Source organism: Lycium barbarum, chromosome 8 (genome assembly GCF_019175385.1).
Source record: "Lycium barbarum isolate Lr01 chromosome 8, ASM1917538v2, whole genome shotgun sequence".
Lineage (NCBI taxonomy): Eukaryota > Viridiplantae > Streptophyta > Magnoliopsida > Solanales > Solanaceae > Lycium > Lycium barbarum.
This window is the reverse complement of record NC_083344.1, coordinates 7,198,686-7,211,724: the sequence shown is the minus strand read 5'-3', so window position 1 is coordinate 7,211,724 and position 13,039 is coordinate 7,198,686. Positions and strand designations below refer to the sequence as shown.

The 13,039-nt window shown below is 37.1% G+C and overlaps 1 pseudogene; it reads right to left on the bottom strand.

Moving 5' to 3' along the window:
* LOC132605835 (protein NUCLEOLAR FACTOR 1-like) overlaps window positions 1–10,730 on the bottom strand; it is a 30,466-nt pseudogene extending 19,736 nt beyond the window's left edge.
* Between the last annotated feature and the right edge of the window lie 2,309 nt (window positions 10,731–13,039).

The following is a 13,039-nucleotide window of genomic DNA, read 5'->3' as shown; positions in this document are numbered from 1 at the left end:
CTGAGGGCAACAACATTTAGTGTCACTGATGCATACATAAGGTGCAAATCATTAGAGATGGTTTCACTTATTGGTTAAGTTGGAAATATCACATCAGAATTAAAGCTGAATACGTTGTGAAGCATGTTTACTTTTTAGAGAAGAGTCAGCTTTAGTCTAGCGAAATTTTTTGCAGCATTATGAGTGGATGTTCACCGATCAAGAATAACAGCACTACAAGTGAATGCTGATGTTTAAATAGACCATGTGGCAGCTCAATCAGAGATTTTGTAGCCTTCTTATTCAGGGGGGTTTTTTTTTCTGGTTTGGTTGTGTGTGTGGGGGGGGGGGGGGGGGGGGGGTTGAGTTATAGTGTCGAACCCAGCTTAGGTCCGATTGTATTTTCACCACAAAATGACATAGTAGTTGATGCTGCAGCCTAAGAGATCTCTCTACCATTGATAATATCTTTTTTGCTCCGAATTTTCCACAAGATTAACTCAAACTAATTTTCTACTTCAACTACTCCAAATCACACCTAATAGTAAACACTACTTCAGTCAAGAATAAATAATGCTAGAAGTAAAACCACAACTATCAATGCGGAACCACATGGAACATGAGGAAATAAGTGACACGAAAACTTTGATTGATAAACTGAAAGAACATCCGGTTCTTGAGTCACACTAATGATCTACTCTAAAGGTTGCTGACTGTGACTGATATATCTTCCACACGTCGCAAATTAACAAAGAAACAGACACATAGTTCTGTCTACCAATCATCAGACCACAGGCAATAATCACTTGATAAGTAAAACACCAGTAAATGACCAAAACCAACTTGATGGCCTTTACTTACAGACGGAGAAAAATAATCTCTGCTTTGATGAATCAAAATCTGCGCCTCCAGACTTCTCATAGATACCTAACCAGTGCTTGTGTAGTGTTGGCTTCAAGCCATGAAACAAGAAGCTGTCTGGATCCTGCAAAGTAGCAATGAAACTTCTTGTATGAGAAGATTGTTGTGGAAAAGCAATACATAAAATTTAAGTAAGTAAATCTATCGATAGCAAAGAGCAGTCCAGTTTGATGTTCCAAGGTTTTCCTCTATTCAGCAATTCAACCTAAAGGCATTCCATCGCGAACCTTAATACAGTCACCAAGGGAATTCGACCTAAACTTATTCATCAAGCATCAAAAACATGGTACACATGTAACTCAATACAAATATAGGGAGCAACATTTTAGAAAATACAGTTCTTGGGTCGGTATCTTTAACAGACTTAAGTTTTTTACCCCAAAAGAAAGACACGCACGCGCGCGCATGCACGAGTTTAGACTAATAGATTTTTTTTAATGACATGTGAACCCGCAGCCGCTACCCTTTGGGTGCTAAGTTGCTCGGACTCCCCAAAAATGCTGCCGCACCCGTGTCAGATCCTCCAAAGGTACTACTTTTGAAGGATCCGACACGCACCCGTCCATATTTTTGAAGAGTCCGAGTAACATAGTTTGGGTGGGCACAGGGTAAACCCAGCTCCTGTGCAATAGCTCGCAAACAGACTAATGGATATTAAAAAGGAGAAATTCCAAAAAGAACTGCAGAGTAACCAGACAACTGCAATAAGTAACACTGCACCTGTAATTTTGAAGTTTGAAAACAAAAATAATTGGAATTAACAAGTATCTAACAGAAAGCCAAATGCAAGATGAATCAGAAAAGCCAGATGCAAGATGAAAATTGAATTACAATCCTAAAGAAACCCAGAACGAAGCGGAATCTCTATCAGTTGACATAGTTATCAGCCACCTGCAACAGCATTGTCCATGAACTTTTTTCTGTTCCTTTTGAAAAATACACAACTAAATCCTAGAAGAAGATGTTAAGCAGGATACCACTTTCAAACAATTTGGACGACAAAATACACTATAGATTTATCGCCCAAATTTGCCACTAAATTGGACGTTAGGTCTAGCAAAGATACAAGATGCTCCAGCAATCCAAATGTCAATTTTGCAACGATGTGAATTAAACTATTAAAGAAAATCAAAGACCACTATTTAATTATTTACCAGACTCATACTACTTGAACATAGCTAATAGACCTTTTGCCCAAATCATAAGAGATGAAGGAATGAAGATCTACAACAGCTGAATATGGAGACAGGCCTGAGCACTATGAAGCAATCAACAATAGAATAAGGAAGATATAGCAATATGCAAACAAGACAGCTACCTTCAGAAAACACTCGCCTGTCCCCCTCCACTTGTGATTTGACATGGCTACCACCTATTTGTAAGTCCATTTCTTTTTCTCTAGCCTGTCGACCTCTTCTTTGGATAACTTGTGATCCAAATGAGAGTGAAATGAGCTACATGCATGGAAATAACATGTTAGGTTAACAATCATCATAACTTCTTCTAACTTACAAAATCTTTCATCAACCGTCAAAACATTTTTTTTTTTTTGATAAGGTTAAGTTTTTTTTTTTTCCTGAGAGGGTAGCATTTTGTATTAAAACCAAAAAAAGGCAGTCAAGCCATAATTACAGAGAATGTGCGCAAACTAATCTATGGAAAAATTGCTCTATAAAGACTCCAATGATAGCATTAGAGCCTCAATATCCTCTATGTACTCCTGTTTACACAAAATGAAAAGCAAAATACAACTAAGCTTTATCTTCTGGATTGGGTTACTCTTCCTTTCAAGTAAGATTTTATTAAGGAAAACAGTATGGAGCTGATACTTTAAAATTACTTTTTGGGGGGGCAGGGGGGGAGAAGAAATAAATGGAAGCTAGACATGATTACACCAAATTCCTAAATGTTCCTAGCAAGTCTAGCACATCATGTTAATTCAGAGAGTATTCCGTCCTTCCAGAAATGCAAGTGCTACAGGCAGTTAAATTTTATAATCTGGATTTGCTCCATAGTGCCTTCGAAACATCTTTTGTTCCTTTCTTTCCAAATAGTCCATGTTATGCATAAAGGAATTGATCTCTAGAGTTTCTTCAATAAGCCACCTGGGTAAGCTGTTTCCCATCATTCAAGTACTTTATAATGTTTTCCTTAACAATTACTAGTATATCTCTACACCGGCTATATTTATCATTCAGTACCACTCGATTCAAGTAGAACTCATGAGCAATGAGACGCACATCTTAGTTCCTTGCCCCACCTAAGCACAACTTAAGAGAGGTGAAGTGCCCTCCCTAAATTTGTTTTAGCTTCAGGGCTTAAGCACGCCGTAAATGAGCCTTTGGCGACCCGTACCCTGATTTGTCCTAGAGGAGGAGACATGTGCATTTTATCAAGAACATAGTCCAACATACTCATGAAACATAAACAAGTGAACAAACACAAGTACTGGAACATGAAAGGAAAATTAAAAAAGAAGGCAACAAACTCAATCAAAACTAGTCAGACCTTGTGCTTGCACAAGCCCCTCTTGTAGGTTGACCATTTACTCTCAATTCTTGTTCTTCATCTGAACCAGAAGCCTCTGAATTGTCATCGTCAGTTTCAGTACCTCCAATCCGTTCCACAGGGTTTCCCAGACCACCTTGATGTAGACTAGCACCAGGTTCGCTAAGTCTAGAAGCATCACTATCACTGCCTATTTCCAAACATAGCATTGAAAGGAAAAAAAGGACAAACTAATCAATAGACGCTATTTCCACAAATAGATATATGCAAAAACGAACAACAACATACCCAGTATATTCCCACATAGTGGGGTCTGGGGAGGGTAGAGTGTACACAGACCTTACCCCTACCTTGGTAGGTAGGAAGGCCGTTTCCGATAGACCCTCGGCTCAAGAAAAGGTGCCAAGACAACAGTAATAATAGGTAGTAATAGCAACATATAATAAGATAAATGACGTTAAAGAAAGAAACAAGCAAGCTATATGAGAGATCTAGAAAAAATAAGCGAGTGAACAAAGATAATAATACTCCTAATACGGAAAAGAAATCCTCCCAGCCCCCTACTAGCCCTCCACCTTGATACTCGACCTCCACACCCTCCTTTCACCGGTCATGTCCTCGATAAGCTGAAATAGCATCATATCCTGCCGAATCACCTCTCCCCAGGCCTTCTTTGGCCTACCCCTCCCTCTCTTCAAGCCCACCACCTAAGTTACTGGGACTCTTTACTTTCGGTGCCACACCCGTGCCAACACGACATGGGTATGGGTGTGGGTGTGGGATCCATACCTGATCTAGTCAACCGCTTTTGGGTACTTTGACCAAAATCAACGAAGAAATTCCGGACAGATCCAATGATTTATATAATCAAAACAAAAGCTGAGATGGACTTAAAGAAAATGGAATACCTTGTATATTGAAATTTCTATGTCACTACTTTTCCTTTTATCTCCTTCCGGGATTCTCCTCTTGATCAATATTTTCTCCCTATGTTTTCCACATAATATCTCATAATTTAGGTTTTATAGTTCTAATTTTAGATATTTCAATTATTTTTAGCCGAATCCCCGCACCCGTATCCATAACTGGATCCTTATCCCCGAATCTTAGAATTTAGATCATGAAGGATCCGACCTCTAGATCCGCACCCGTATCGGACACCCGCACCCGAGTCCGAGTAACTTAGCCCACCACTGTCAGCCTCTCACACCTCCTCACTGGCGCATCTTCGCCGCACATGGCCGAACCATCTCAACCTCCCTTCCCGCATCTTATCCACCACAGGGGCCAGACCCACCTTGTTCTGAATCCTATCTCTCTTGGTATACACGCACATCCATCTCAGCATCCGCATATCTACTAACCTTCATTTTTTGGACATGAGCTTTCTTAACTGGCCAGCATTCTGTCCCATACAACATAGTCGGTCTAACCACCACTGTGTAGAACTTTCCCTTTAGTATAGGCGGCATATTCTTATCGCACAACACCCCCAATGCGAGCATCCATTTCATCCATCCAGCTCCAATACGATGTGTGACATCGTCATCAATCTCACTATTCCCTTGGATGATCGACTCCAGGTACTTGAAAATTTATTCGGGATGACCTAAGTATCTAGCTGCACGTCCTCATCCTCTACCTGAATCACCTCACTGAACTTGCACTTTAAGTACTCTGTCTTCGTCCTGCTTAACTTGAAACCTTTTGACTCCAGGGTCTGTCTCCAAACCTCTAGTCTCACGTTAACGCCGCTCCGCGACTCATCAATAATCACAATGTCATGTGCAAACAACATGCACCACGGCACCTCTCCTTGAATGTGGCGCGTCAATGCGTCCATCGCCAAAGCAAACAAAAACGAGCTAAGAGTGGACCCCTAATGCAAGCCCATCTTGACTAGGAAGTGTTCTGAATCACCTCCAATCGTCCTCACCTGGGTCTTGGCTCCATCATACATGTCCTTAATCACTCTAATGTAAGCTACAGGAACACCTCTAGCTCCCAAACATCTCCATAGTACCTCCCTTGGGACTTTGTCCTAAGGCTTTTCTAGGTCAACAAACACCATGTGCAAGTCTTTCTTCTTATCCCTATACTGCTTCACCAACCTCCTCACAAGGGGAATGGCTTCTGTAATCGAACGTCCTGGCATGAATTCGAACTAGTTCTCCGAAATAGACACTATCTTCCTCATCCTCGCTTCCACCACTCGCTCCCAAACTTTCATCGTATGGCTCAATAGCTTGATAACCCTATAGATGTTGCAGTTCTGGATATCCCCTTTGTTCTTGTACAACGGGATCATGGTGCTCCGTCTCCACTCTTCAGGCATCTTCGTCGTCCTAAAAATAACATTCAAGCCTCCAAGCCTCCTTGCCCGCATTCTTCTAAAATTCTACCGGAATTTCATCTGGCCCGATTGCTCTCCCCCCGCTCATCTTATGCATAACCCCCTCGACCTCCTCAATCTTGACCCGCCTACAGTACCCAAAATCGCAGCGGCTCTCTGAGAGCTCCAATTCGCCTAGTAAGACGTTCCAGTTCCCCTCTTTGTTCAAGAGTTTATGAAAATAAGTCTGCCATTTTCATCTAATATAGGCATCTTCCACCAAAACTTCACCTCCCTCGTCTTTGATACACTTCACTTGATCCAGGTCCCGAGCCTTCCTCTCCCTCGCTTTGGCTCACCCTGCCTTTTTCCCCAGTTCTTCATACAAGCGTCCAAACGCAGCAGTATTAGCCGCCGTAACCGAGCAGCCCAAAATAAAGTTCCACCACAAGTTGGAAAACTAGCTCATTCACAAATCACTGAAGGGAAAAAAATGCTCACAAATTCATACATAACAAAACCGAGCTATATCTCTACTTTAAATTATCTCATTGTCTCCCTTTTTTTAGCTTAGAAAGAAGGTTTAAAAGCAAAGAGACAGAGATAGAGGGGGAGGGGGAGAGAAAATAGGGGGTTTCTTTATCTATTACTTCCCATACTAATACTCCTATGACTTTGCGGCCATAGAATAGAAACATGAGATCTTCGGGAGCAAAATTAACAGTTTTTAGCTATATCTGTGAGAACAATTTAAAGCACTAGTAGGAATCTCTTTGGAAATAAAATAATGATTCATTCTCTACTGCTTAATTTTATTAGTGCAGCCAAGTATCATTTTTTGATAAGGAAGTTCATGAATCTTAAAATTTGTCCTTTTTTGATCAATAGCTAAATAATTAACCAAATTGTTTAAGACAAAAACATAAAAGAAGAAAAGAGAACTCTATTACTCCACCATGCAGTTTAAGGCCCGTTAGGTAATATATACCATTTCATTATTTGCAAATACTCACGCATATAGTATTGGAACTTTAAATGGAATACTGAAAATACCAACTTGCTGATTTGAAGGCGAAGTGACATCCATGGCCAAACATAACTTCAACTTCCAAGCACTTTTTTTTCAGTTTCAACGTCAAATACTCTCTTTTTCAACTTCAACTGGAATATTACCTAAAAAGCTACTAAAACTCATAAGAAACTCTTCTTTTCTCTCCGCATAAAACAATAAAGACAAGAAAGACACTCCCAAGTCTTACTTATCACATTGGTTCGTCAAGGAAAATACCAGCTATATACACAAAATTTAGCATGTATTGTATATCAGTTACCCATAAACCCAACTGACACCAAGTGACAAAATCCTGGAGCAGCAAGTCATTTTTTACTAGAAAAGTAAATACTAAACCCACAGGAAATGATATTATTAGGATCGAGTTGAAAACCATAACTCTTTGTGTTGCATCAATAGGAAAAAGAATCCTAAAGTTATTGATCTAACAGCAAGACATTTAACGTACTCCTGTTCTTTGAGAAAACAAGAAACCCCAGTTGACATAAAGATATATCTCTCCATAAAAATAGTCCCTCTCGAATCAATATTTGGTCACCTACTTAATAAGTCTCCATTTTAAAGCTTATGCTGTAAAAAAAAAAAACTATGATGAACTAACAAGAAAGGATAGAAGGTTGTGCTAGTGCCTGCAATCTTCGTGAATACGAATAGCACGCTGAAGACCCAAAAACTGCTATGGTACTCTTCCCAGTCAAAAATTGCAAGCTTTGCCTCTCTTAATGGTCTTCACTACTCAAATATTAGGTATAATCTACTGAGGATGATAAACTTAGCTAAGAAGAAGCAGTGTTATCAAAGGCGCACTTAAGCCCTGAAAGCGAGGCTCAAAGCATGTTGAGCGCTTCGCCTCGCTTTATGTGCGCTTCAGTGTCATTATCAAGGCTACAAGACATACCTTTCCTTGCCAATGAGCCTCTCTTGAAAACGTGACAGTAGAAGATGATATTTAACTTTATCGTAATTTCTTACAATTTTTTTGTCCATATATTTGTTATTCATGCTTATTATTAGTAGGCTTTGACTAAACATATATATATTTGTACTTTTGCACCATTGTGCCTTTTTTCATTAAAGCCCACGCTTTATTTGCGCTTTGTGCTTAAAGCCCCAGGCTGACCTTAGAGCTTTTTTACGTTTTTCGCTTTTGATAACACTGAGAAGGAAAAGGTCCAACCTAGTTAGAGATCAGGGAAAAGGTCCAACCTAGTTAGAGATCAGTTATAAAGTAAATGTTCAAAGAAAAATTCAGATCAGCTGTAGAGTTGACATTTATGAAAGACCATTAGTTTTCAATCTCACTTATATGTGTTAAAAGTCCCAGTCTCTCCCTAAACAACTTCGAAGCAGCAATAACCTTCTAAAGAAACTCAAAGACTAAGGAATATAAGAGCAAATAAAGAACATGAAACATCCAGCAATAACTTTCGATAACTAAAGCATCAGGCAATAACTTTTTTTCTGATAAGGAAAACATCAAGGAATAACTTCCACAACAACTAAGAGTAAAATGCAAATTCCAACTAGTCCTTAAGGCCTTACCTTCATTGCCATCATCAGAGGCACCATGAGCTTCCTCAACATCGTCTCCACTTTCTTCTGAGTCTGTGTTATATTCTCCTCGTTTTGTCCTAAAATTGCACCCAATTCACCCATTATCATGATATAATCCGAGTAGCTTCATGGTTCCAAAATGCATGACAATAGGATCAACACGTGCTACAACCATTAGAACCCTTTGCTTCAAAGAAGGTTGTAACAATGCAAAAACAATTCAGCAATCATAAAGAACTTAATAAATGGAGCGGAATCATATTGTGGATCCATATAGCTAGCCTCGACTAGTTTGTGCTTGAGGCATAGTTATTGTTGACTACACACAAGTACTGGAAACAAACCCACCTCCCCCCCCCCCCCCCCCCAAAAAAAAAAAAAAAACCCCATACTTGCACAACTTCCAGTCCACTGAAAGCAGACCATTTGTTTACAAGTATTCATATTCAATCCAATACCTACGAGTTTAACCCCCGGAAGATCCCACGTGCTGATAGGCCTAGTTATTGTTGTTTTACATAGAACATAACTAATTATTTGCAAAATCATTATCCCTCATAAAAAAGAAAGAGATAGCACGAGGTCCTCATGAATCATGATGTGCAACAAGCCTAATCATTTCAGGTTGAACATACACCTCGAAGCAATAATAATCTTTCTTCATTTGTTTATCAAGCCTAATAGTTGGATAGGGTACATAGTATGAAAATCTATGAGTTCCTTCACGTCAGAAAAGACTTCCTTGCATGAAGTAGTTCAAAAATGTCGACTTTGCTTTAATTTAAAGAATATAGAGCTCGGTAGTTCAACATAAAAAGCAAAATCAAATACACGAAATTAAAGTAACTAGTTGACACTTCAAGAAATCATGATCACAAGTATTTAATAGATACAAGCATTTAAAACAATACTTACGAGAAGTCGCAATTTTTTTATTACCTCAACGACTCCAACAAACTATCATACATTGTTGGCTCCTTATAAGCCATAACATCTTCTTCCTCATTTTGTGCTTCCACTTCTTCCTCCGAAGCTATCTCTGAGTTTTCTTCTCCTGAATCATCTATTAACCACCACCTACCCCAAAAACAATAAAAAAATGGAAACTTTTGGCAAATAACAGAACACAAACAAAGGAAAAATCGTTTTTATTTTTTTATTACACTCGTTATCCCATTCCATCTATGGCTACAATTATTAGGCCAGCAGTTTCTTCACGATCATTTTCAATTATAACTTTTAAATATTTCTAATATTTCGAAACTAACTTCAATATTATTCCAAAACTTCAACTTGTCACAAGGTGGATCCAAGATTTGAACTTTATGGGTTCGGGATGCCACTGAACCCACTGACCATTTGAGTTATTGAATTGGAAATTTAATATTTGTACATATTTAGTAGATAGCACATATAAACAGTTTGAGTCAAAGCTACTAGGTTCAGCTTAACCCATAGCTTATATTTTCCATCCGCTCCCCGTCACCAAGGGCGGCTTCAAGAAATTGGTGACCTAATGCTAAACCTCAATAAGAGGCCATAAATTTGTTTAATAAATTATATACGTATATATGTATTTGATTTTTATTTTTATTTTTTAGGCAAAAATCCCTTACCAACAAGCCAAATATTTATCCATCGAAATTTTTGAAACTGACTAAAAAGGAAAGAATGTAACATAAATTGGCACGGAAGGAGTAAGACTTTTGGGTCTCCAATTTTTGGGGCCTAATACAGTTGCTTTCCCATTGAGCCGGCCCTGCAACGGTCACTAGTAGTACCACTACACTAACACTAATTATTCCTTAGTAACATTGTTTACAATATACTGTAAATATATATTTATTTATTATTTAGAAAACTATATTGAAATCAGCCTTATGGTATGAATGAGTTTACCTGAGGCACTTGGAGAGGGGTTTCTATTGAGCTTTTCTTCTCTACTATAGCGACCATTTTTCTTCACATTCTGACTCTTCCCTGAAGGCTTCTCTTCATATCTTCTCTTCATACCTTTCCACACACAAAAGAAAGAAAGAAACAAAACAGATAAGTAAAAGCTGATTGCAACAAAGAATCTGATTTTGATTTTGAAGTGAAACAGAAAGAAACAAAAAAGAACCTCGTTTTCTGCCAAATCGTTGGTTGCCCATTATGAAGGGATTTTCCCAGGGGTTTTGAGAGAAAGGGTTTAAGGATGTCTGAAAATTTTTGAAGTGGACGTTTTTGTTTGAAATGGACCTCAATTGGGCTGGGCGGGTTAGAGGTGACTCGGGTCGGGTCGGGGAACTTGTATGCGGGTGTGGGCGGGTTATCCTTGCAATTTACAAGTCGTCACCACGTACGTAGTTGGGTTTCTTCGAGTCTAAAAAAAATAATGACGCATATTGGAAAGGGCCAATACCTCTTTTTATCATGATACAGTATATATCAAATGTCAACACTTGAGTGCCCCAAAAGTTTTTTTTTTTCTTGTGTTAAGAGGGTGTTTAAATTGGTTTATTTTAAGTGTTTTTTTACTCTTTAAGGTGTTTGGGAAAGATAAAAAGTATTTTTAAGCACTAGATTTTAGGCTAAAAAAATATAAAAAAGAAGTCAAAAGTTAAAAGTTGGGTATTTCCAACTTATAACTTTTAGCTTATAAGCTACTTTAAAAAGCTAATCCAAAACACCCTCTAAAAGTATATGTGAAAAAAATCGATGAAATTGCACGGTTTATACTTCAAATGTGTTGGTCTTTAATTTTTGACCTTCAAAATCGAACTGGACATAAGTTGTTTAAGGGCGCCGGACACAATTATGATACAAAAATATAAATTTATGTCCGGTTAAAAAAGTTATTTGATAGGAGGGTCAAAAATTAAAAACCAGCACAAATTACCATTAGGCACGAAAGTGCAAATGCCCCCCAAATTATGGCCATTTTGGAAATTGCACGGTTTTCCATTCAAACGGGTTGGTTTTTAATTATTTTTTCACTTCAAAATCGAATTTATGTATAAGTCAAGAATAAGTCTTTAATGAAGAGAGGTATAATTTATGAGACATTATGATACGAAAATATAAATTTATGTCCCGTGAATAAGTTCGTTGTTATGAGGGACAAAAATCAAAGACAACTACAAAATAGGAGCAAAAGTGCAAATGACCCAATCTATAAATCTTTATTTATCTATCGGCGGCCGAGCCGTTCACGTTGGAACCGAAACTCATGGATTGTTTGTCTTACTAGACGGCTTATGCCCGTGCTGCGCACGGGCCCAAAACTTTAGATTATAGTGCATCTATGTGTATGTAGTTGTCTTTGAATAGTGATTATATATATTTATATATATATATAGAGAGAGAGAGAATATATGTTATGTTTAAAACATGATTAATTAAACATTGTAGTTTGTGCTCCGTATCTAAACTTTTATTATATTAATGTTTGCTACGAATACAAATCGGCAAATTTATTAATATTTTTTAAAAGAGAAGACTTGTTGTAGAAATTGATTTTTTATCTAAACGAAGAAATACTATTTTTTAATTATTGGTAAATATTCTCGATTTAGCTCATTTTACTTGTCATGTTGTCTTTTGCATTAAATTCTATCTTATTTAGAATATAAATATTTTAAGTATATTTAGTGAACATAATAACTTGATTTTGTCAATATGGGATACTATGTTCAAAACACGATTAGTATAACATTGTAATTTGTACTCCGTATTTAAAACTTTATTATATTAGTGCTTGCTAAGAATACGCATGGTGTTTAATATGGGGCCCACATTTTTTTTTAACATTGTTTGTTTTTTAAATACGGGATTCACTTTTTTTTTTCAATATTGCTTGATTTTGTTAATATGGGGTCCACTTTTTTTTTCCGTGAGTTTGGATGTGGTGGGTTCCACTTTTTTTTTTTAATACTGGATGGTGTTTAATATTGGGCCCACAATGTGGGATTCTTTTATATATATATATATATATATATATATATATATATATATATTGCTTGATTTTGTCAATGTGGATACTATGTTCAAAACACGATTAATATAACATTGTAATTTGTGCTCTGTATTTAAAATTTTATTATATTAGTGTTTGCTACGTATACGCACGGTGTTTAATATGGGGCCCACAATTTTTATTTTTTTTTAATATTGCTTGATTTTGTTAATATGGGGTTCACTTTTTTTTTCCCGTGAGTTTGGATGTGATGGGTTCCACTTTTTTTTTAATACTGAATGGTGTTTAATATGGGGCCCAATTTATTTTTTTTAATATTAGTTGTTGTTTAATATATATAGGGGTCACAATTGTTTTTTACAATTTTTTTTAATGGGCCTGTTTAATATGGGGCCCAATTCTTTTTTTTATATATATACTATGTTCAAAACACGATTGATATAACATTGTAATTTGTGCTCCGTATCTAAAACTTTATTATATTAGTGTTTGCTAAGAATACAAAGTCTGCACTTTTTTTTTTGACATTGTTTATTTTTTTAATATGGGATTCATTTGTTTTTTTATATATTGCTTGATTTTGTCAATATGGGATACTATGTTTAAAACACGATTAATATAACATTGTAGTTTGTGTTCCGTATTTAAAACTTTATTATATTAGTGTTTACTACGAATACACACGGTATTTAATATGGGGCCCACAATTTTTTTT